The sequence below is a fragment of the Ovis canadensis genome, chromosome 2, assembly GCF_042477335.2.
Source record: "Ovis canadensis isolate MfBH-ARS-UI-01 breed Bighorn chromosome 2, ARS-UI_OviCan_v2, whole genome shotgun sequence".
NCBI lineage: Eukaryota > Metazoa > Chordata > Mammalia > Artiodactyla > Bovidae > Ovis > Ovis canadensis.
In genome coordinates this window covers 99514599-99537375 of record NC_091246.1, presented here as the reverse complement: position 1 = coordinate 99537375, position 22777 = coordinate 99514599, and positions in this window count along the sequence as shown.

Genomic DNA, 22777 nt, shown 5'->3' with positions numbered 1-22777 from the left:
GCTCCCAAGTAAAACTGCGTACTGAAGATTGGGTTCTTAAAGGTACAAAATTGATAACAAATAACAAAAAGCAAAGATTAAAAATCTAGAATAGAGTTTGGAATTTCAAAAATATAATATTAAAGAAAAGAAAAAAGGAAGAGGAATAAAAGTCACAAAAATTATAATATATATATATATATATGAAATTTGCTTTTAAAATATAGGGTCTTTTTTTTTTGCAAGGTAATAGTAGGTTATAAAAGTGAAAATTAGAGTAATAGAGGACTTAAAAATTTAAAAAAAAATTAAAAAAAGGAAAGAATGATCATAAAAATAGTAAAAATATATCTTAGACTTTCTCTGGTGTTGTTGTGGATATTGTGGCGTCAGTTCGTTTTCGGATAGTTCCTTGGTCCGGCTTATATTTCTCAAGATCTATAGGCCCCTTCCTATATAGTCGGTGCTAATGACAGGGTTTTAATATATTGCTCCTGTCACTTCCAAGGCAGTTCCCTCTGTTTTAGCTTCTTCTGTTTGCTGGTCTCTTCAGTGTCTGATTTCCACTCTGACACAAAGGGGACAGTGGTGGACATTTTTTTTAGGCTCACTTGTTCAGTTGCGCTGTGGGGAGGGATAGATGCTGCAAACAAATAACACTGGTGTGTGCTCGCAGTGTCTCAGCCACACTGGGCCTGCCCCCACTCACAGCTCGTGTACCCTTCCTAACCACACTGTTCAGACTCTAGGTTGCTCCACCGGGAACCGTCCAAGGCCGGCCTTGGGCTGCATGCACCTCCCAGGTCTAGGCCGCTCATGTTCAGGCACTCGGGTAGTCCTCAAATGTGCAGACTCGGTTGGGCCTTGTTTTGTGCCCTTCCCAGGTCCGAGCAGCTTAGGTGATAAGGTGTTTGGCAAGCGAGGTCTCTGCGACTTATCGCCTCTCCCGTCCCTGCTGCTCAGTTTTCTGGGTGTGTAACCAGTTCACCTTCTCAGGTGGATGTTGACCATCCAGAACCCCAAGAAGTCTTAGCAAGGAAGCCTGCTTACAGTTTTGTAGATAATGTCTCTCTGGGGCTGCGATTGCCCCCTTCCGGCTCTGGCTGCCTGTCACCAGAGGGGGATGGTCTGCAGCAAGCTATCTCTATTCAGTCCTTTGTTCTGTGTGCTGGCCTGGCCATGTCTTAGGTTAGGGCTGGCTTTTTGTGTGGTAGCTATCCCACAGTCTAGTTTGCGAGCCCAAGTTAGTTCGCTCAGTTTGCCCTCGGGGCATTCAGGCCAGATCCTTACTCTAAGCAATGAAGCCTGCACCTCCCCAGCCCAGCCCCCGCTTGCAAGTGGTGGGTGCAGGCATCTGCACTGCTTCTCCATTGAGGGAGTTACCACTGGGGTCATAATTTGTGGGTTTTAATTATTTATTTTTCCTCCCTGTTATGTTGCCCTCTGTGCTTCCAAGGCTTGCCACAGACTCGGCAGTGAGAGTGTTTCCTGGTGTTTGGAAACCTCTCTTTTTAAGACTCCCTTCCCAGGATGGAGCTCCACCCCTACCTCTTGTGTCTCTTTTTTTTCTCTTTTATATTTTTCCCTACCTCCTTTCGAAGACAATGGGCTGCTTTTCTGGGTGCCTGATGTCCTCTGCCGGCATTCAGATGTTGTTTTGTGAAATTTACTCAGCGTTTAAATGTTCTTTCGATGAATTTATGGGGGAGAAAGTGGTTTCCCCGTCCTATTCCTCCGCTATCTTAGGACTGCACCCTGAATAGCATTTCTTTATGAAATACATTGAAAGGAATTTTACATCTTATAGATTTGCTAAATGAGAGTAGGCATACGTGGCTCTAGTAATCACTATTTCTCTAGAGAAACAGGAGGATGTGAGATAAATCTAAAAATAAATATTAAGTAATTTTCTCATGTGATTTTGAAGGCTGGAAAGTCCAAAATCCACAAGGTAGGCTGGCAGGCTGGAGACTTAGAAAAGAGTTGCTATTGCAGCTGGAAACCAAAGGCCATCTTATGGCTGAAATCCCTCCCTCCAGAAAGTCAGGCTTTTTCTAAAGGCCTTGAAACTAATGAATATATGATATAACATACATAACTGGTATTTTATAAATTCCATTCTCAATTTGTTTGTTACAGAGATATATAAATGCCCTTGACTTTAGGTACTGACTTTATAACTTGCTGCTTAATTTCTTGCTAATTCTACTACTAGAGCACTACTGTGAGTGAGTGAAGTCGCTCAGTCGTGTCCGACTCTTTGCGACCCCATGGACTGTAGCCTACCAGGCTCCTCCATCCGTGGGATTTTCCAGTCAAGAGTACTGGAGTGGATTGCCATTTCCTTCTCCAGGAGATCTTCCCAACCCAGGGATCAAACCCAGGTCTCCCGCATTGCAGGCAGACGCTTTACCATCTGTGCCACCAGGGAGGACTAACTAATACTACTAGAATTAAAACACTTTTTGTTAACTCCCTTAGGACATTGTGGTAGATGATTGGATTCCCTGTGATTAGAATCAGTTTTACTTTCTCACTTTCTACACATGTACACACACACAGACACACACACACACACACCGGTAGGTAGGTAGGTAGGTAGGTAGATTGATTCATATAAATTATATACATGATAGGTTTCTCTCCTGGGCATAGGTGAGCTCTCCCTACTATCTCAGGACCTGGAGTGCTCAGATGCACCTTTGCTGTTCACCTTGCTGAATCCCTATTTTCAGAGTGAGCCCTTGATGAAGGCCTGTGGGAAACTGGTAATGAGTGAGCACAAATTCTTCAGAGCATCAGACTCTTCTAGAATCTAAGCACTCAGGCCAGTCTACTCTCAACTTTAAACAATTGTAAAACATTCAGCTAGTTTCTCCTAATTCCTAATGATGGCAGCTTCCTTTTTTCCCCACTGTTTTGCAGAGGACAAAGCAGCAGTGGATCTCTTTTATCCTGGAAGATGATCATTTTTGGATTTTTATTTCTTTACAGTTTACTTAGATTCTTGGAGCTTTTATAGATTTAAGTAAGTCTGTAATTTTAGGTGTTATCTGCTTTGTTCTTGCTATGGTATAAGAGAAATTCCATTTCAACTTACTACTTTGAAAGCAGAAGCAGAAGCATCCTTATATGTCAGTGTCTATTTGGTCTGTCAAAGACCTTTGTGGGCTCTCAGCTGGTAAAGAATCTGCCTGCAATGAAAGAGACCCTGGTTCAATTCCTGGGTCCGAAAGATCCCCTGGAGAAGGGATAGGCTACCCACTCCAGTATTTTTGGGCTTCCCTGCTGCCTCAGCTGGTAAAGAATGTGCCTGCAATGTGAGAGACCTGGGTCTGATCCCAGGGTTGGAAAGATCTCCTGGAGAAGGGAATGGCTATCCATTCCAGCAGTCTGGCCTGGAGAATATACAGTCCATGGGGTTGCAAAGAGTCAGACACAACTGAGCAATATTCATTTTCACTTTGTAGGCCCATTAGCTTTGCACAATAATTCCATTCAGTCTCTTAATTTTTACCAGTGATTTTCTTTTTTTGATGCAATTATATATAATGATAAAAATATACTTGTGTGTGTTTGTGCTGTCACTTTAGTTGTATCTCTTTATGACCTCTATTACTATAAAACAATAAAAAAAAACATTTCAATGTTAAATGAGATGAAATGTTTGATATTAAATGGTATTTGTTATCCCTCATTAAACTGTGAGGTGTTTCAAAATGGATCATATTATTATTGATAGAAGAATAGCATATATCAGCAAAACATAATATAATAGAGACTCTAGAAATAGTATCACTATATATCAGAATTAAGATATCACAAACTTGTTCATGGAATTTTTTCAGAAAATGTTAAGTGTTTAACTTATAGGCTGACTCAAAAAAAAAAAAAAAACCCTCCAAAATTGGAATCCTGAATGTGAGAGACAAGCATAGAAAGAAAAGGAAAAAAAATATGGGAGAGAAAAGACTGTAAACATTCACTACATGTGGCAAGATCATAATTTTGCATTTGTTTAAAATTTCATGTATTTGTTCATATACTAAAAGTATGCTAAACCCACTGAGAATAAGAGTTCTAGAACTAAAAATAAAGGTGGCAGTTCCATAGGAAGTGTGTAGCAGATGTTAGGGAAAGCCAGCTTCATATGAGCAAAAATGGGATTTACATGTATAAGAAGAAAGCTATGAACACAGAGCAAATACTTGGCAAACCAGTATTCAAAACAGGATTCTGTGGTTTCAAACTTGATTGTTTCCATTGCCCTGTACTGTTTGGTACAGATTGTGAAGTGGACTGCTCTTCGATTGTATATGTCTAGCACAGTGACCAGATCCACTCAGAAGGTCTGAGAACTGAAGTCCACAACTAGAAGATCACTGGTTCTTAACAGCTTCTTGGCAGGTGGTTTAGCCTCTCACAGAATTTCAAATATCTCACTTAGAATCACATCTTCCCTGACTGCATCCCTTAAGTTCCTCAGTTCAGTTCAGTTGCTCTGTCATGTCCGAATCTTTGCAACACCATGGACTGCAGCACGCCAGGCTCCCCTGTCCATACCAACTCCCAGAGCTAACTCAAACTCATGTCCACCGAGTCAGTAATGCCATCCAAACATCCTCTGTTGTCCCATTCTCCTCCTGCCTTCAATTTTTCCCATCATCAGGGTCTTTTCTAATGAGTCAGTTCTTCACATCAGGTGGCCAAAGTATTGGGGTTTCAGCTTCAGCATCCGTCCTTCTGAATATTCAGGACTGATTTCCTTGAGGATAGACTGGTTGAATCTCCTTGCAGTCCAAGGGATTCTCAAGAGTCTTCTCCAACACCACAGTTCAAAAATATCATTTCTTTTCCATTCAGCTTTCTTCATGGTCCAACTCTCACATCTATACATGACTACTGGAAAAACCATAGCTTTGACTAAGTGGATATTTGTTGGCAAAGTAATGTCTCTGCTTTTTAACATGCTGCCTAGGTTGGTCATAGCTTTTCTTCCAAGGAGTAAGTGTCTTTTAATTTCATGGCTGCAGTCACCAACTGCAATGATTTTGGAGCCCCCCAAAATAAAATCTCTCACTGTTTCCATTTCTTCCCCATCTATTTGGCATGAAGTGAGGAGGCCGGATTCCATGATCTTTGTTTTCTGAATGTTGAGTTTTAAGCCAAAACTCCTTAAGCTCCTACTACATTGCTAAGTACACTTGGCTGGAGAAAAAAGTAGGGAATTTAATCACACTGAAATTATTGCCAGGTGGTAGCTCAAAAAGTTCAAAGAGATTATGTGTGTGTGTATGTGTGTTGGGAAGTGATATTCTTTGCACAGTGAGGATTATCAGAAAAGCTGTTTTTGTTTATTCATGGGTGGAGTAAGGGGACACAAAGGAATCTCTTTATGAACTCTTAGGAGAAGTAGTCTAGTTTAAAAGAGAATGAGGCAGAAAGACGGAGTGAAGCTTTGAGTGAAATTACAATTCTCCTCTGTTCAGGTAAAGAGTACAATGAACAGACTATTCTCAGATGAGAAGAAGTGGATCTTTAGCATTATTAATTATAAAGCAAGAAACCATTGATCTAGAAACACTTAACACTATTTATTCTATAAAAAACTGTTGCCTATTCATATATGTGGACAACGTGGAAGAAATGGACAAATTCTTAGAAAAGTACAATTTTCCAAAACTGAACCAGGAAGAAATAGAAAATCTTAACAGACCCATCACAAGCACGGAAATTGATACTGTAATCAGAAATCTTCCAGCAAACAAAAGCCCAGGTCCAGATGGCTTCACAGCTGAATTCTACCAAAAATTTCGAGAAGAGCTAACACCTATCCTACTCAAACTCTTCCAGAAAATTGCAGAGGAAGGTAAACTTCCAAACTCATTCTATGAGGCCACCATCACCCTAATACCAAAACCTGACAAAGATGTCACAAAAAAAGAAAACTACAGGCCAATATCTCTGATGAACATAGATGCAAAAATCCTCAACAAAATTCTAGCAATCAGAATCCAACAACACATTAAAAAGATCATACACCATGACCAAGTGGGCTTTATCCCAGGGATGCAAGGATTCTTCAATATCCGCAAATCAATCAATGTAATTCACCACATTAACAAATTGAAAAATAAAAACCATATGATTATCTCAATAGATGCAGAGAAGGCCTTTGACAAAATTCAACATCCATTTATGATAAAAACTCTCCAGAAAGCAGGAATAGAAGGAACATATCTCAACATAATAAAAGCTATCTATGACAAACCCACAGCAAACATTATCCTCAATGGTGAAAAATTGAAAGCATTTCCCCTAAAGTCAGGAACAAGACAAGGGTGTCCACTTTCACCACTACTATTCAACATAGTTCTGGAAGTTTTGGCCACAGCAATCAGAGCAGAAAAAGAAATAAAAGGAATCCAAATTGGAAAAGAAGAAGTAAAACTCTCACTGTTTGCAGATGACATGATCCTCTACATGGAAAACCCTAAAGACTCCACCAGAAAATTACTAGAGCTAATCAATGACTATAGTAAAGTTGCAGGATATAAAATCAACACACAGAAATCCCTTGCATTCCTATACACGAATAATGAGAAAGTAGAAAAAGAAATTAAGGAAACAATTCCATTCACCATTGCAACGAAAAGAATAAAATACTTAGGAATATATCTACCTAAAGAAACTAAAGACCTATATATAGAAAACTATAAAACACTGATGAAAGAAATCAAAGAGGACACTAATAGATGGAGAAATATACCATGTTCATGGATTGGAAGAATCAATATAGTGAAAATGAGTATACTACCCAAAGCAATTTACAAATTCAATGCAATCCCTATCAAGCTACCAGCCACATTTTTCACAGAACTAGAACAAATAATTTCAAGATTTGTATGGAAATACAAAAAACCTCGAATAGCCAAAGCAATCTTGAGAAAGAAGAATGGAACTGGAGGAATCAACTTGCCTGACTTCAGGCTCTACTACAAAGCCACAGTCATCAAGACAGTATGGTACTGGCACAAAGACAGACATATAGATCAATGGAACAAAATAGAAAGCCCAGAGATAAATCCACACACATATGGACACCTTATCTTTGACAAAGGAGGCAAGAATATACAATGGAGTAAAGACAATCTCTTTAACAAGTGGTGCTGGGAAAACTGGGCAACCACTTGTAAAAGAATGAAACTAGATCACTTTCTAACACCGCACACAAAAATAAACTCAAAATGGATTAAAGATCTAAATGTAAGATCAGAAACTATAAAACTCCTAGAGGAGAACATAGGCAAAACACTCTCAGACATAAATCACAGCAGGATCCTCTATGATCCACCTCCCAGAATGCTGGAAATAAAAGCAAAAATAAACAAATGGGATCTAATTAAAATTAAAAGCTTCTGCACAACAAAGGAAAATATAAGCAAGGTGAAAAGACAGCCTTCTGAATGGGAGAAAATAATAGCAAATGAAGCAACTGACAAACAACTAATCTCAAAAATATACAACCAACTTATGCAGCTCAACTCCAGAAAAATAAACGACCCAATCAAAAATGGGCCAAAGAACTAAATAGACATTTCTCCAAAGAAGACATACGGATGGCTAACAAACACATGAAAAGATGCTCAACATCACTCATTATTAGAGAAATGCAAATCAAAACCACAATGAGGTACCACTTCACACCAGTCAGAATGGCTGGATCCAAAAATCTGCAAGCAATAAATGCTGGAGAGGGTGTGGAGAAAAGGGAACCCTCCTACACTGTTGGTGGGAATGCAAACTAGTACAGCCACTATGGAGAACAGTGTGGAGATTCCTTAAAAAATTGCAAATAGAACTACCTTATGACCCAGCAATCCCACTTCTGGGCATACACACCGAGGAAACCAGAATTGAAAGAGACACATGTACCCCAATGTTCATCGCAGCACTGTTTATAATAGCCAGGACATGGAAACAACCTAGATGTCCATCAGCAGATGAATGGATAAGAAAGCTGTGGTACATATACACAATGGAGTATTACTCAGCCGTTAAAAAGAATTCATTTGAATCAGTTCTGATGAGATGGATGAAACTGGAGCCGATTATACAGAGTGAAGTAAGCCAGAAAGACAAACACCAATACAGTATACTAACACATATATATGGAATTTAGGAAGATGGCAATGACGACCCTGTATGCAAGACAGGGAAAGAGACACAGATGTGTATAACGGACTTTTGGACTCAGAGGGAGAGGGAGAGGGTGGGATGATTTGGGAGAATGACATTCTAACATGTATACTATCATGTGAATTATTGAATCGCCAGTCTATGTCTGACGCAGGATGCAGCATGCTTGGGGCTGGTGCATGGGGATGACCCAGAAAGATGTTATGGGGAGGGAGGTGGGAGGGGGGTTCATGTCTGGGAATGCATGTAAGAATTAAAGATTTTAAAATTTAAAAAATAAAAATAAATTAAAAAAAAATAAAAATAAAACTCGTCTCTAGTAAATATCACATTTTATTGCCCAAAAAGTTCTGTACTGCCATAAATTTACTACTGATGAGGGATGTAGGCAATTAGATGCCTTCATTTATGAAGATAGAAATTCCCCACCTACTGCCCAAATTCTAGGTCTTCAAGTAGAGGAACAGCTAGCAGAGACTTCGTATTTTCATCTGTCATTTTTGTTTTGTATTTGTCATTTTAATCCACTTAGAAAAGAAGATGGAAGAGATTGCAGAGGGAGGCAAGAAATCATTCATCCTGACCCTAGCTTCTGTATCTCAGGACAGTAGAGGGCAATGCGGTATGCCTGATATATGTTTACACTGAGGTGTCCTGGAGATTTAAGCTACTCTTTTGCCTTTGCAGTTTTAATGCAATGCCTTGTCCATTTATTCAGTACTGAAAGACACCAATAGAAAAAATAGTTTTAATTAAAGTAACAAAAGAATTATTAAGACAGCATTTATGCATTCATTGTGTCGATTCAAAGCATACTATTTTTTAAATTTTAGTGCAAACAAGAGCCATTTTAATGAATAAATTTACATTTAAAATTCATATAAAACATGTAACTAGCAATACCTGCCTAAAGTAACTCACTGTCTGTGGAGGTAAAGTTTCCAGCAAAACAACTATTTCTCAGGAAAAATAAAACAATAGCCAAGGCAGGAAAGCATTCAGACTGTATTATATAGAAATGTAGTGAGTGTTTAAGGTAGCAGCAATTTAAAAGGTCGAAAATTGGGCTTTGTTCTTAAGCGTGTAGTAAAGTCAGGCTGAACAGATGGAATCCCATCTGCAGGGTGTCTATATATCTGTGGAGGGATGTTCTGTAATGTGCTGATACATCAAAACTATAAATAGAAAGCTCGGTAAATTAGTTCACCTTTTACCCATTTTTAGCAAGTTGAAAATCTTAAAAATCTCAGCTAAATGGGAAAAGGAAAAGGGTATCTATTCTTCTTAAGGTCTGGGGTCTTCTCTGAGAGTTGAATCAAAATGTTTACCATGATCTCTATCGTAGCTTTGTCTGTGAAGTTAAGATGATAAAAGAAGGAAGGAAAAGGGGAGAGAAAAAGTCAGATACTTCAAAAGAGTTAGGGTCAAGAAACTCAAAGTGTCTTCTACCTGGAGAAAAATATTAATTGCAAAACTCTAGTTTATTTATACGGTAAAATGATACTATTTGTTTTAAAATTTTTCTGCCAATTTATGTTATTTTTATTAGGTGGATTGAAAAACCTATTTTCTGTCAATGGATGAGGAATTTATGTTTGCATATAACTCTTAAAATTAAGTATATTCAAAGATAATATTTTTTGTAAAAGATCGCTCCAGTTTCATACAGAGGTAATCTTTGACAATTTTATTTTTTTCTAGGGAAACAAACAAAATGATTAACACATTATAGGAAAACTTACAGTGCAAAAAGATTTCTTTCATATCCTATAATTGCTAATATTACTTATGTGTATCTGCAAGTAGGCTGCATGACCTTGAACAATTTACTTAAGCTCTCTTTATCTCAGATTCCTCAAATGCAAAAAGAAATTATGATTATACTTACAATAATCTCATAAGGATTTTATGAGAATTAAATAAGTTCACATGTGTAAATCACTTAGAACTGCAACTGCTATATAATAAGTGTTCAATGAATATTAGGTATTACAATATAAACAGTTCTCATTGTAGACCAGACAGTAACTTTCCCAGGTGGCTCCCAGGATGGTGCTAGATAGACATTTGTTACCCCTCCAATCTAAAAACTGTTTACTGTATTTAAATATTTTTGTGTAAAGTTCTTATTATAAGACAGATATACCATGGGCACCTGAAATTAAGAATTTACAGGGCTGTTTTGACAGTAATCTTAGCATCTGCTAGTTAGATCCCTGCTATATTCTTGGCTTTCCTTATTACTTTGGCTAAGGGAATAAGAAACATTACATGGTTTTTCCTGGGTTTGGGGGCTTTTGAAAAAATATTATCTTTTCAAAAAATCAGTCTTGCTTCTCTTCCCTTAACGTCCTCCAGTCTCTCCTAAATTTATTAAGTTAACCTTCTCTTTTTCTTCTGTCTACTCTTGATGCCTTTTCCCTTGCTCTTTTACAATAGATTCTTCCTGTGGTCAATACTTTCCACACAACAGGCACAATTATTCCTTTTTAAGGATAAGAAAAATGAGGCTCAGAGAGTGCAAGTGTACTTATAAATTTGAATGTGGGCCTATTTGACTTGAAATTTGTGCTTTGCCAACTCTGTCAATACATGACTACAAAGGACTCTATTATTCTAACCCTATTGAAAACAGAAAGGTTGAGGAATGGGGTTAACTTTATCGTCAGGCAAACCAATGTACTGGGATAGGCATGTTATGTCCCAAATATCTCATTTCTTAAAGTCTTGGGCTTCCTTCGTGGCTCAGATGGTAAAGAATTCACCTGCAATGTGGGAGACCTGGATTCAATCCCTGGGTGGGGAAGATCCCCTGGAGGAGGGCATGGCAACCCACTCCAGTATTTTTGCCTGGAGAAGCCCATGGACAGAGGAGCCTGTGGGCTACAGTCCATGGGTTCGCAAAGAGTCGAACACAACTGAGTGACTAAGCACAGCACACAACACCCTTTCTTAGACAGTAGTATTGAAACTGAGGCTCATGAATGCAAAAAATTATCTTCATTGCTTGTGTATAATGTGTGGGGTAACTGATTTAAATTGTTCAGAAGATCGACTTGAAAATCCATTGGGAATGCTTACATTCAAATGGTAATTAATGTTTTAATAAAAACGTAGAAATCTCTTAGGAAGCCAAGCCATATCTTCCAATTGGTTCCAAAAAAGTAGAGTATGGAAAAGGAGAGATATAATTTGTATTAACCATTACCCTCAAATAAAAAAGAAAACAGCATATCCTAATTTCTGTATTCTATAAAAGTTACAGTGATCCTAAAAATTAGGAAGCAAGAGGAAATTACATATAATACAAATTGAACTATTTCATCCAGGAAATAGTCTCAAACACCTATGGATGGAAGGGACTATGATAATAGGAATTTCTGTAAAGTTTACTTATTCCCAAACTGCACTGAATATGAAATTTTTTCATAGAGCTTTCCAAAAACACAGGTACTCGGTTCAGTTCACTTCAGTTGCTCAATCGTGTCCGAATCTTTGCAACCCCGTAGACTGTACCATGCCAGGCTTCCCTGTCCATCACCAACTCCCAGAGCTGACTCAAACTCATGTCCACCAAGTCAGTGATCCCATCCAACCATCTCATCCTCTGTCATCCCTTTCTTCTCCTGCCTTCAACCTTTCCCAGCATCAGAGTCTTTTCCAATGAGCAACTTTGGAATAGGAGTCAGTTCTTTGCATCAGGTGGCCAAAGTATTGGAGTTTCAGCTTCAGCATCAGTCCTTCCAGTGAATATTCAAGACTGATTTCCTTGAGGATTTAGTGGTTGGATTTTCTTGCAGTCCAAGGGACTCTCAAGAGTCTTCTCCAACACCACAGTTCAAAAGCATCAATTCTTCGGCGCTCAACTTTCTTTATAGTCCAACTCTCACATCCGTACATGACTACTGGAAAAACCACAGCTTTGACTAGATGGACCCTTGCTGGCAAAGTAATGTCTCTGCTTTTTCGTATGCTGTCTAGATTGGTCATAGCTTTTCTTTCAAGGAGCAAGCATCATTTAATTTCATAGCTGCAGTCACCATATGCAGTGATTTTGGAGCCCCCCAAAATAAAGTCAGTCACTGTTTCCATTGTTTCCCCACATATGTGCCATGAAGTGATGGGACCAGATGCCATGATCTTAGTTTTGTGAATGTTGAGTTTTAAGCCAACTTTTTCACTCTCCTCTTTCACTTTCATCAAGAGGCTTTTTAGTTCTTCTTGGACCACACTACAAATCTACTGAATTAGAAATCTTATTTACAAATAAAATTTGTGAACAAGTACATTAAAAAAATGTTTTTAATTGGAGGACAATTGCTTTACATAATTTTGTTCCTTTCTGCCAAATATCAAAATAAATCAAACATAGGTATACAAATGTCCCCTTCTTGATCCGTCTTCCCATCTCCTTCCTCTCTATGTTGTTACATGATTCAGGAAACTCAAACTGGGGCTCTATAACAAGCAGACCTTTGAACAACTGTTCTAGACTATGACTCACTAACATTTTCAAAAATGCAAAAAAAGAATGTTTTGATACATTTATTTCACAACAGTTTGAAGAACAGGATTATAAACTAGATGACAACAATAAATATTTCTGTCATGATATATTATTGTCATACTATGAAAAATATAGTGCATTTTTGAAGTAAGTTTTGGAGAGGTTGGGATGAATGAAAACAAGTGAACTTCAAAACTTAGTGACTAGAATGTTTCAGAGAGTTCATTCAAACATTTTAATAAGTATTAAAGAATGAACACTCATATATTTCTGACTCAAAATAATGCTTAGGTTTTTTCTTTATTATATTATTTGATTGTATTTGGTAAAACATAGATTTGCTCTGATTTCAAATGTCATAGACTTTTACAACACTGTGCATTAGCTGGGAAGTTTCAAGTGTGATTTCAATAAAATTAATTAATTTACTGGACCCTGGCTTAAGTGACAAGATCACAAAACCTTTTGAAAATAGAAAAAAATACATTTCTAAAATCTTATTTATTGGATTCCCTTGATTCTACTGTTTTATTTACATTTTGTCTGAGGCTTGCTCAGAGCTCCATTCAGCTTTGCTAATGAATTACTAATGTCCTTAATCAAGTATATCATGAAAATAGCATCATAAAACAAAATCTCCCTTAGATGATAACTGGCTTCAATTGTTTTAGAAGCAAACATTTATTTAATAAACACAATGCATTTGTTGTCAATATTCACCAAAGCAAATCAAAGGAAGTTGATAAAAGTTTGTCACAAGTTTTCATTTCTATGAAATCCTTCTGTTTTTTTGTTTAGCACAGTGTAACCTACATATAGAAATGTTCATAGAACAAACAGCAGAATTGTTTCACAAAACACTCATGTACATGGTGCTAGTGGTAAAGAACCCACCTGCCAATGCAGGAAACATAAGAGAGGTGGGTTCCATCCCTGGGTTGGGAAGATCCCCTGGAGAGGGAATGACAACACACTCTAGGACTCATGTCTAGAGAATCCCATGAACAGAGGAGCTGATGGGCTACAGTCCATGGGGTCAAAAAAAGCTGAACATGATTGAAGTGACTTAGCATGCAAACATGCATGCAATCACCACTTCAGACAATAAATGAAACATTTGTAGGCAACTTTACTTCTACAATTGCCCCAACCTGGTAACAACATTTCTCTCTAAAGATAATCAGTATTCTGAAATCTATGGTAACCACTACCTTATTTTAATGTACATTTTTTAAACCTATAGATGTTTTATGAAACAATATGGATTACTTTTGACTTGTTGACAGAAAAATAAATAGGGTGCAAGATATTTCTCCAGCAAATATATACTCTCATGGGTAAGAGAAACTCCTGTGGGTAAATTCTTTCACTATGTCCTGAATCTTTGCACTAAAAGCAGAAACTCAGAGAGCTTTGATTTTGTTTTCAGTTCAGTTCAGTTCAGCCGCTCAGTTGTCTCCGACTCTTTGCGACCCCATGAATCGCAGCACGCCAGGCCTCCCTGTCCATCACCATCTCCCAGAGTCCACTCAGACTCACGTCCATCGAGTCCGTGATGCCATCCAGCCATCTCATCCTCTGTTGTCCCCTTCTCCTCCTGCCCCCAATCCCTCCCAGCATCAGAGTCTTTTCCAATGAGTCAACTCTTCACACGAGGTGGCCAAAGTACTGGAGCTTCAGCTTTAGCATCATTCCTTCCAAAGAAATCCAAGGGTGGATCTCCCTCAGAATGGACTGGTTGGATCTCCTTGCAGTCCAAGGGACTCTCAAGAGTCTTCTCCAGAACCACAGTTCAAAAGCATCAATTCTTTGGCACTCAGCCTTCTTCACAGTCCAACTCTCACATCCATACATGACCACTGGCAAAACCATAGCCTTGACTATATGGACCTTAGTCAGCAAAGTGATGTCTCTACTTTTGAATAAACTGTCTAGGTTGGTCATAACTTTTCTTCCAAGAAGTAAGTGTCTTTTAATTTCATGGCTGAAATCACCATCTGCAGTGATTTTGGAGTCCAAAAAAATAAAGTCTGACACTGTTTTGACTGTTTCCCATCTATTTCCCATGAAGTGATGGAACCGGATACCATGATCTTCGTTTTCTGAATGTTGAGCTTTAAGCCAACTTTTTCACTCTCCACTTTCACTTTCATCAGGAGGCTTTTTAGTTTCTCTTCACTTTCTGCCATAAGGGTGGTGTCATCTGCATATCTGAGGTTATTGATATTTCTCCTGCCAATCTTGATTCCAGCTTGTGTTTCTTCCAGTCCAGCGTTTCTCGTGATGTACTCTGCATATAAGTTAAATAAGCAGGGTGACAATATACAGCCTTGACGTACTCCTTTTCCTATTTGGAACCAGTCTGTTGTTCCATGTCCAGTTCTAACTGTTGCTTCCTGACCTGCATACAGATTTCTCAAGAGGCAGGTCAGGTGGTCTGGTATTCCCATCTCTTTCAGAATTTTCCACAGTTTCTTGTTATCCACACAGTCAAAGGCTTTGGCATAGGTAACAAATCAGAAATAGATGTTTTTCTGGAACTCTCTTGCTTTTTCCATGATCCAGTGGATGTTGGCAATTTGATCTCTGGTTCCTCTGCCTTTTCTAAAACCAGCTTGAACATCAGGGAGTTCACGGTTCATGTATTGCTGAAGTCTGGCTTGGAGAATTTTGAGCATTACTTTACTAGCGTGTGAGATGGGTGCAATTGTGCGGTAGTTTGAGCATTCTTTGGCATTGCTAAAGAATGGAAACTGACCTTTTCCAGTCCTGTGGCCACTGCTGAGTTTTCCAAACTTGTTGGCATATTGAGTGCAGCACTTTCACAGCATCATCTTTCAGGATTTGAAACATCTCAACTGGAATTCCATCACCTCCACTAGCTTTGTTTGTAGTGATGCTTTCTAAGGCCCACTTGACTTCACATTCCAAGAATTCTGGCTCTAGATTAGTGATCACATCATCATGATTATCTGGGTCATGGAGATCTTTTTTGTACAGTTCTTCTGTGTATTCTTGCCACCTCTTCTTAATATCTTCTGCTTCTGTTAGGTCCAGACCATTTCTGTCCTTTATCGAGCCCATCTTTGCATGAAATGTTCCCTTGGTATCTCTAATTTTCTTGACAAGATCTCTAGTCTTGCCCATTCTGTTGTTTTCCTCTATTTCTTTGCACTGATCGCTGAAGAAGGCTTTCTTATCTCTTCTTGCTATTCTTTGGAACTCTGCATTCAGATGCTTATATCTTTACTTTTCTCCTTTGCTTTTCACCTCTCTTCTTTTCACAGCTATTTGTAAGGCCAGGAGGCTTCAATTGCTGGAGTTGTGTTAGTCTTCCTTTGGGATCACTTATCTAAAGTGTGAGAGAGCTGATTTGCCAGATTAACTAACTCTGGAATGAACATAATGTCCCATTCCATCCTGCTCCTTTTTACTAGAAAGGAAAAGTCCCAGTTCAACCCATTAGTAAACATAGAGGTAGGAGCCACCTTGGTTGAATCATCATCTGGAGATAAGCCAGAATTTTCTTTAAAACTGATCTGAAATCAATTGTAGTAATTATGTATAGGTTCATCTGATTTTTTGTGCACAAACCTAAACCTAGAGTTTGTTCCAACCAACAGGCTTTGGAAAAGTCCTGGAAATTACTCAATGAATTACCTACTAATTGTGCAAGCTTCATCATGTAGTTAAGATGTCAGGTTGGTCTCCTAGTGTAATGCTGCTACTGCTGCTACTGCTAAGTCACTTCAGTCGTGTCCAACTCTGTGTGACCCCATAGACAGCAGCCCACCAGTCTCCCCTGTCCCTGGGATTCTCCAGGCAAGAACACTGGAGTGGGTTGCCATTTCCTTCTCCAATGCATGAAAGTGAAAAGTGAAAGTGAAGACACTCAGTCGTATCAGACTCTTAGTGACCCCATGGACTGCAGCCTACCAGGCTCCTCCGTCCATGGGATTTTCCAGGCAAGAGTACTGGAGTAGGTTGCTTAATACTAGAGACCTTTCAGGATCTTCCCAATTTGTGATTTTCATCCAATGCTGAGCCTGAACTTCACCAACCAGTGTATGAAATAGCTGATATAAGTCAAGAGAAACCAGGTTGATAAGTTTGAATGACTTTATTAAATTCCTCTTCAAGTCTTTGAGGATCTTCAACTACTTTTGGAAAATCTTTGACCGTGGTTCACAGTTCAGTTTTAGTCCAGACACTATAAACAATTAAGAGTTTAACCTCTGGATCCTCAGAAGACTTCATTTTAAGGAGACAGGCTATGGTAAGTTCAAATGAAAAAGTAGTGGGGACAGTTTCAGAGAACAGGGAAAATTTGGCTGTAGAATTAGTATGAGGTAATTGAATGCATAGAGGAGGCATAGGCAGTGTAGAAGGGGAGGAGGAAAATGGTGTTGGAGGAGGAGTCTGGTCATGAGGATCTAAAGAAGAGAGACAGATGGTAACAGAGGTAGAGCCCGAGACAGAACAAATAAAAGGAAGCTGAAGCTTTGTGAGCCATTTTATCTTTCTTTAATCATTTGCTTGCCTCAGTTAATCTTAAAATATTATTTTGTGTAGAGGCAATTTTAGACTTCTGATAATATTGGGAAACCTCAAAATACCAATAAAAATAAGCATTCCACTTATTACTGGAAAATTTTGAGCTATTTTAGTCAAATTCAATTTTTAGGAAATTAAGTTTGGGTATTTTAAAAGCCCCCTATAATAGTCACTGATATTCAAAATTGCCTTTGGTCAGGTCATTTCATTTAAGTTAGAAATGCATATGAGGAAGAATTATTGTAGACTAAAGTCCCTGAAGGTAGGGTGCCCTAAAAGTATTTAAATAACTGGGATCCCATTTCTTAGAGGTTTATTACTATAGAGTAAAAGAATAGCTTAAACAGCTTACAACTCATACAGCTCAGTTTAAACTGCTTGCAAGCTGATACCACCCAGTTCTAAGGATGCAGCTTGGTCTCAGGGGAGCCAAGTCAAAGGATTTCCAGCCACTTTCTGGAGAATAGCCCCTACTCCAAAGGAATGGGTCAGTGACCGAAAACCTGGCATAGTTTCCTTGAATCAGCCCCTATATCTAAAGGAATCAGCCAGCGGCTTCTCAGCCAGTTTCAGTTGAAATAGTATAATCTTGAAATCAGATCTAAGTCCCTAACAAGCACTCACAGACAGAAAAAACAAAACCTTAAAATAGTCCCTGAATAAAGCCTAGGGAGATTCAAATGCTAAAAGGACACACTCTCAGATGCAAGAAAGAGACATACCATCAAATTTCAGAGTTAGCAAGAAAAATCAGTGAGCTCAATGGGTTCAATTTGTAGATATTTTAGCTGTTTGTTCACCACACCTAGAGTCTTGAGTCTTCTCTGGTCCCCATATGGGCCACCAAAATGTCCTAAAACAGATTGCTGGATATGTTTCCAGCAAAGATGGATTTCTTTGGAATCGGCAGAGACTTGCAATTTGGGTTCGGCAACCATGGTGAGTCATGTTCAAGTCCCACGTAGAAAGGAAGGGAGAACTCTTTTATAGAGGGGAAAAGGAATTGGAAGGGCTATGGTAAAGAAAGAGTCCATGGATTTTCACTGACTGAGTCTTTGCCTGGAAAGAAAAGTCTTTCTTCCTGTTATCATGCTTTGCTATGGCCATAGGGTGTGAGAACTCCCCTTTCTGGCCTCCCAGCTTTAATTAAGGTTTCTCTTTTCTACAGACTGTGTGTGTGTATTGCACAAAAAACAAATTATAATATGGCATGTATTCTTTTGTGATAAGATTCTATCACTCAAAATTTGTGCTTTTAAAACTCAACCATGTTTTCGTATGTAGTTGTAGTTCATTAATTTTCATTGCCTGTATTTCTTTATGAATATAAAGCATCTTATAGTTTGTACTGCCAATAGGCAGTTGGGTTTATGGCTTATGCAGATTTTTACTTTATGAATAATGCTGCTAACAATACATGTCTTCTGGTGCATGCATGGATTAATTTCTCTAGGGAATACACTTAGGAGTATAATTGCAAGATCATGGCATATGCCTACTGCATGGGAATGAGGTTTCGATTCTAACAATAAGCAAGTTATTGTATACCCTGTTTGTTAATGGCATGGAGCTCAATAAGGGTGAGTTCCCAAAGCCTCCCATATCTCTGACCAACTGGCTAGAAGTCCAGAAATGTTTGCACAATCTCAATCAAGTTTGAAAATACACTGATACAGCTCAAAGAACTCAGGAAAGTTCTATATTACAGTGGTAGTTTTATAGTAATGGATACAAATCGGGATCAAATGAAAGGACAAGCAGGACAAGGAATAGGAGTTTCCCCACTGTAGAGCTTCTGTGCCTTCTCACCATAGAATCGGATTGCCTCACCCTCTCAGCACATTGATGTGGTTACCAGGCAGGAAATTCCACTAAACCTCAGTGTTCAGAGTTTTTGTTTTGTCAGTTTTATTATATAGGCATCATTGATTAACTCATTGGCCACATGACTGAAACTGAGCCCCCCTCTTCTCCTCCCCTTCCTGAAAGTTGAGCTGGCTCAAAGCCCCAACCCTCTAGCCATATGGTTGGTCTTTCTGGTCACAAGCCCCATCTTAAATTGGCTGATTATCATAAACTCAGATATGGTTAAAGGGGCTCATGAATAATAAAGAGATTCCCACCAACTGGGAAAGGTCCAGGATTTTAGAAGCTGCACCAGGAACTCAGAACAAAGACCAAAGGGTTTTTTTTTTTTTTTCCATTATTTAACACTTATTTTGTACATAGATTCAAATTATTATTGAAGGTAATTGACCAAGCCACTCTCTCACAAGCTTTTTATGAGTCTTTTCCCTTCATAAACAAAACTTGTTATTGCTTTTTTATTGCTTTTTTTATTTTCTTAAAATTCCACTGATTTATCATAAACTCAGATATGATCCAAAGGGTTCATGAATAATAAAGACATTCCCATCAAAGGTCCAATGGCATCAGTTGTGGTTTTAATTTATTTATGTATTTATTTTTGTTCTTGCCTTATTGCAAATAGTTTTACTTCTATTCATACAGCTGGAAACTTTTTTTTTTTTAACAATTGTATATATCACACTAAGGGCCATATTGATCTTGTAGTCAGCTAAAGGGTTTCTCCGGTGGCTCAGTGGGTAAAGAATCTGCCTCCAATGCAGAAGATGCGAGAGACATGGGTTTGATCCCAGGATTGGGAAGATTCCCTGTAGGAGGGCATGACAACCCGCTCTCCTATTCTCGCCTGGAAAATGCCACTGACAGAGGAGCCTGTAACTCTACAATCCATCCGTTCAGTTCAGTCGCTCAGTCATGTCCAACTCTTTGTGGCCCCATGAACTGCAGCACGCCAGGCCCCCCTGTCCATCACCAACTCCCGAAGTTCACCCAAACCCATGTCTGTTGAGTTGGTGATGCCATCCAACAATCTCATCCTCTGTCATCCCCTTCTCCTCCTGCCCTCAATATTTCCCAGCATCAGGGCATTTTCAAATGAGTCAGCTCTTCGCATCAGGTGGCCACAGTATTGGAGTTTCAGCTTCAACATCAGTCCTTCCAGTGAACACCCAGGACTGATTTCCTTTAGGATGGACTGGTTGGATCTCCATAGGGTTGCAAAAAGTTGAATACGGTTGATGCAACTCAGTAGCCATACACACAGTCAGCTAAAACCCCTGTTTCTCATCAGAAATTCCCTTCTTTTTATTTTCACAGGTGACATTTTGCACTTAAATTCAGGATTTAACAATAACCACTCCTATTTTGCAGATGGAGATGCAGACTCAGGGAAGCGAAGTCTTCCCTGTCTTCTCTGTCTTCATCTCCAGTCTTTTCTCTGCCTCCTTTACATGCTCTTTAGTTTTCTGTTTACTTGTTCTCCTTACTCAGAGTTTTACATTTCTATGCTGGCTGATTCCATTGTGTTCTTTTTCTCTTTTTTTAATTGAAGAATAGTTGATTCACAGTGTTGTGTTAATTTTAGGTGTACAGCAGAGTAGATCAGTGTTTTTGCAGATTTTATTCCATTACAGCTTAACTCAAGCTAGCGTGTATAGTTCCCTGTGCTATACAGTAAATCCTTGTTGCTTATCTATTTTTTATGTAGCAGTTTATATCTGTTAATCCCATATACCTAATTTGCCCCTTCCCCTCCCCTCTTGTCATTGGTAACCACAAGTTTGTTTTCAACTTTTGTGAGTCTGTTTCTGTTTTGATTAAATGCATTTGTATTATTATTGAGATTCCAACTATTAATGATATCATATAGTATCTTTCTCTATTTTCTGATTTACTCCAAAAAGCATAATATTCTCTAGGCCCATTTATGTTGCTCCAAATAGCAATATTTCATCCTTTTTTTATGTCTGAGTAGCATTTCATTGTATGTATGTGTGTGTGTATGTACATACATATATTCTTAAGCTAATTGATGGTCACTTGGGTAGTTTCTGTGTCTTAGCTATTGTAAGTAATGCTGCTCTCTACATGGGGGTGCATGTTAGGGGTACATGTGTCTTTTAAAATTACTATTTTCATTTTTCCAGATATAAACCAAGGAGTGTGACTGCTAAATCATATGTTTGTTCTGTTTTTAGTTTTTAAGGAACCTCAATAATATTTTGTATAATGGTTGAACCAATTTATTTTCCACCAACAGTTTACAAATCGTTGCCTATTCTCCGCACCTTCTCCAATATATTTTTTTTTTATTTGTAGGCTTTTTGATGATAGCCATACAGACAAGTGTGAGGTGACATTTTGTTGTGGTACTGATTTCTTTTTCACTAATAATTAACAACAGTGAACATCTGTTCATGTGCCTTTTAGCCATCTGTATGTCTTTTTTGGAAAACTGTTCAAATCTCTTGCCCCTGTTTTATTGTATTCTCTGTTTTTATGGTATTGAGTTGTGTCAGTTGTTTATCTATATTGAATATTAATCTCTTATCTGTTGTATTACTTGCAAATATTTTCTTCTATCCTGTAGGTAGTCTTTTCATTTTGTAGATGGTTTCCTTTTCTATGCCAAAGCTTTTAAGTTTAGTTAGGTCTACTTGTTTATTTTTGCTTTATATTTGTGGCCTTAGGAGACTGATCCAAGAAAATATTGCTGTGATTTATGTGAAAAAGGGCTTTCCTATATTTGTTTATAGCTGAGGAAATATTCTAAAATTATTGTCAACTAGATGCATTTATTTGAAATTTTGTACATGTCTTACTAAAGCATCCTAATATTTCATTAGAGTGTGATAGGTGGTATGGCAGGCACCTCTATGGAGAAGAAAAAAAAAAAAAAAACATCTGTTACAAATATACTGTTTCACTGTGCTTTCCTCTGAAAGAGCAGACTCTATATTTCCCAGTGTGGTGGATTTTTTTTTAATCCAGTGGGTATTATTTCCTCTAGAATATGTTCTTTTATTTTATCTGATAGTTGAAAAAGTGGATCTTTGGAGGGGGTTCTTTTACAAACAGGATATTTCACAAGGCATCTTTTAAAAAAATTTACATTAATAAACTTGTGTTTATAATATACAGAAGGTTGGAACAGAAACTTAATGGAGCAAAATGTGAATGATAGCAACAATCATAAGTTGTATTGTGAAACTGTGATCAATTTAGAGCTCTAACAACTTCACACTGTGATGTTAATTGTATCACTCTCTAAAAGCATATTGATATGTCTCCAATCGATGATATGCTAATAAATATAATATCTTCTTGTATTAACCCATTAATCATTATTATAATGCTCATCTCTATCTTTTGTTATTGACTTGTTTAACAATCTATTTGATATGAGTATTCAGTTCAGATCAGTTAAGTCACTCAGTTGTGTCTGACTTTGTGACCCCATGAACAGCAGCATGCCAGGCCTCCCTGTCCATCACCAACTCCCAGAGTCCACCCAAACCCATGTCCACTGGGTCAGTGATGCCATCCAACCATCTCATCCTCTATCTTCCCCTTCTCCTCCTCCTCTCAATCTTTCTTAGCATCAGGGTCTTTTCAAATGAGTCAGCTCTTCACATCAGGTGGCCAAAGTATTGCAGTTTCAGTTTCAACAGC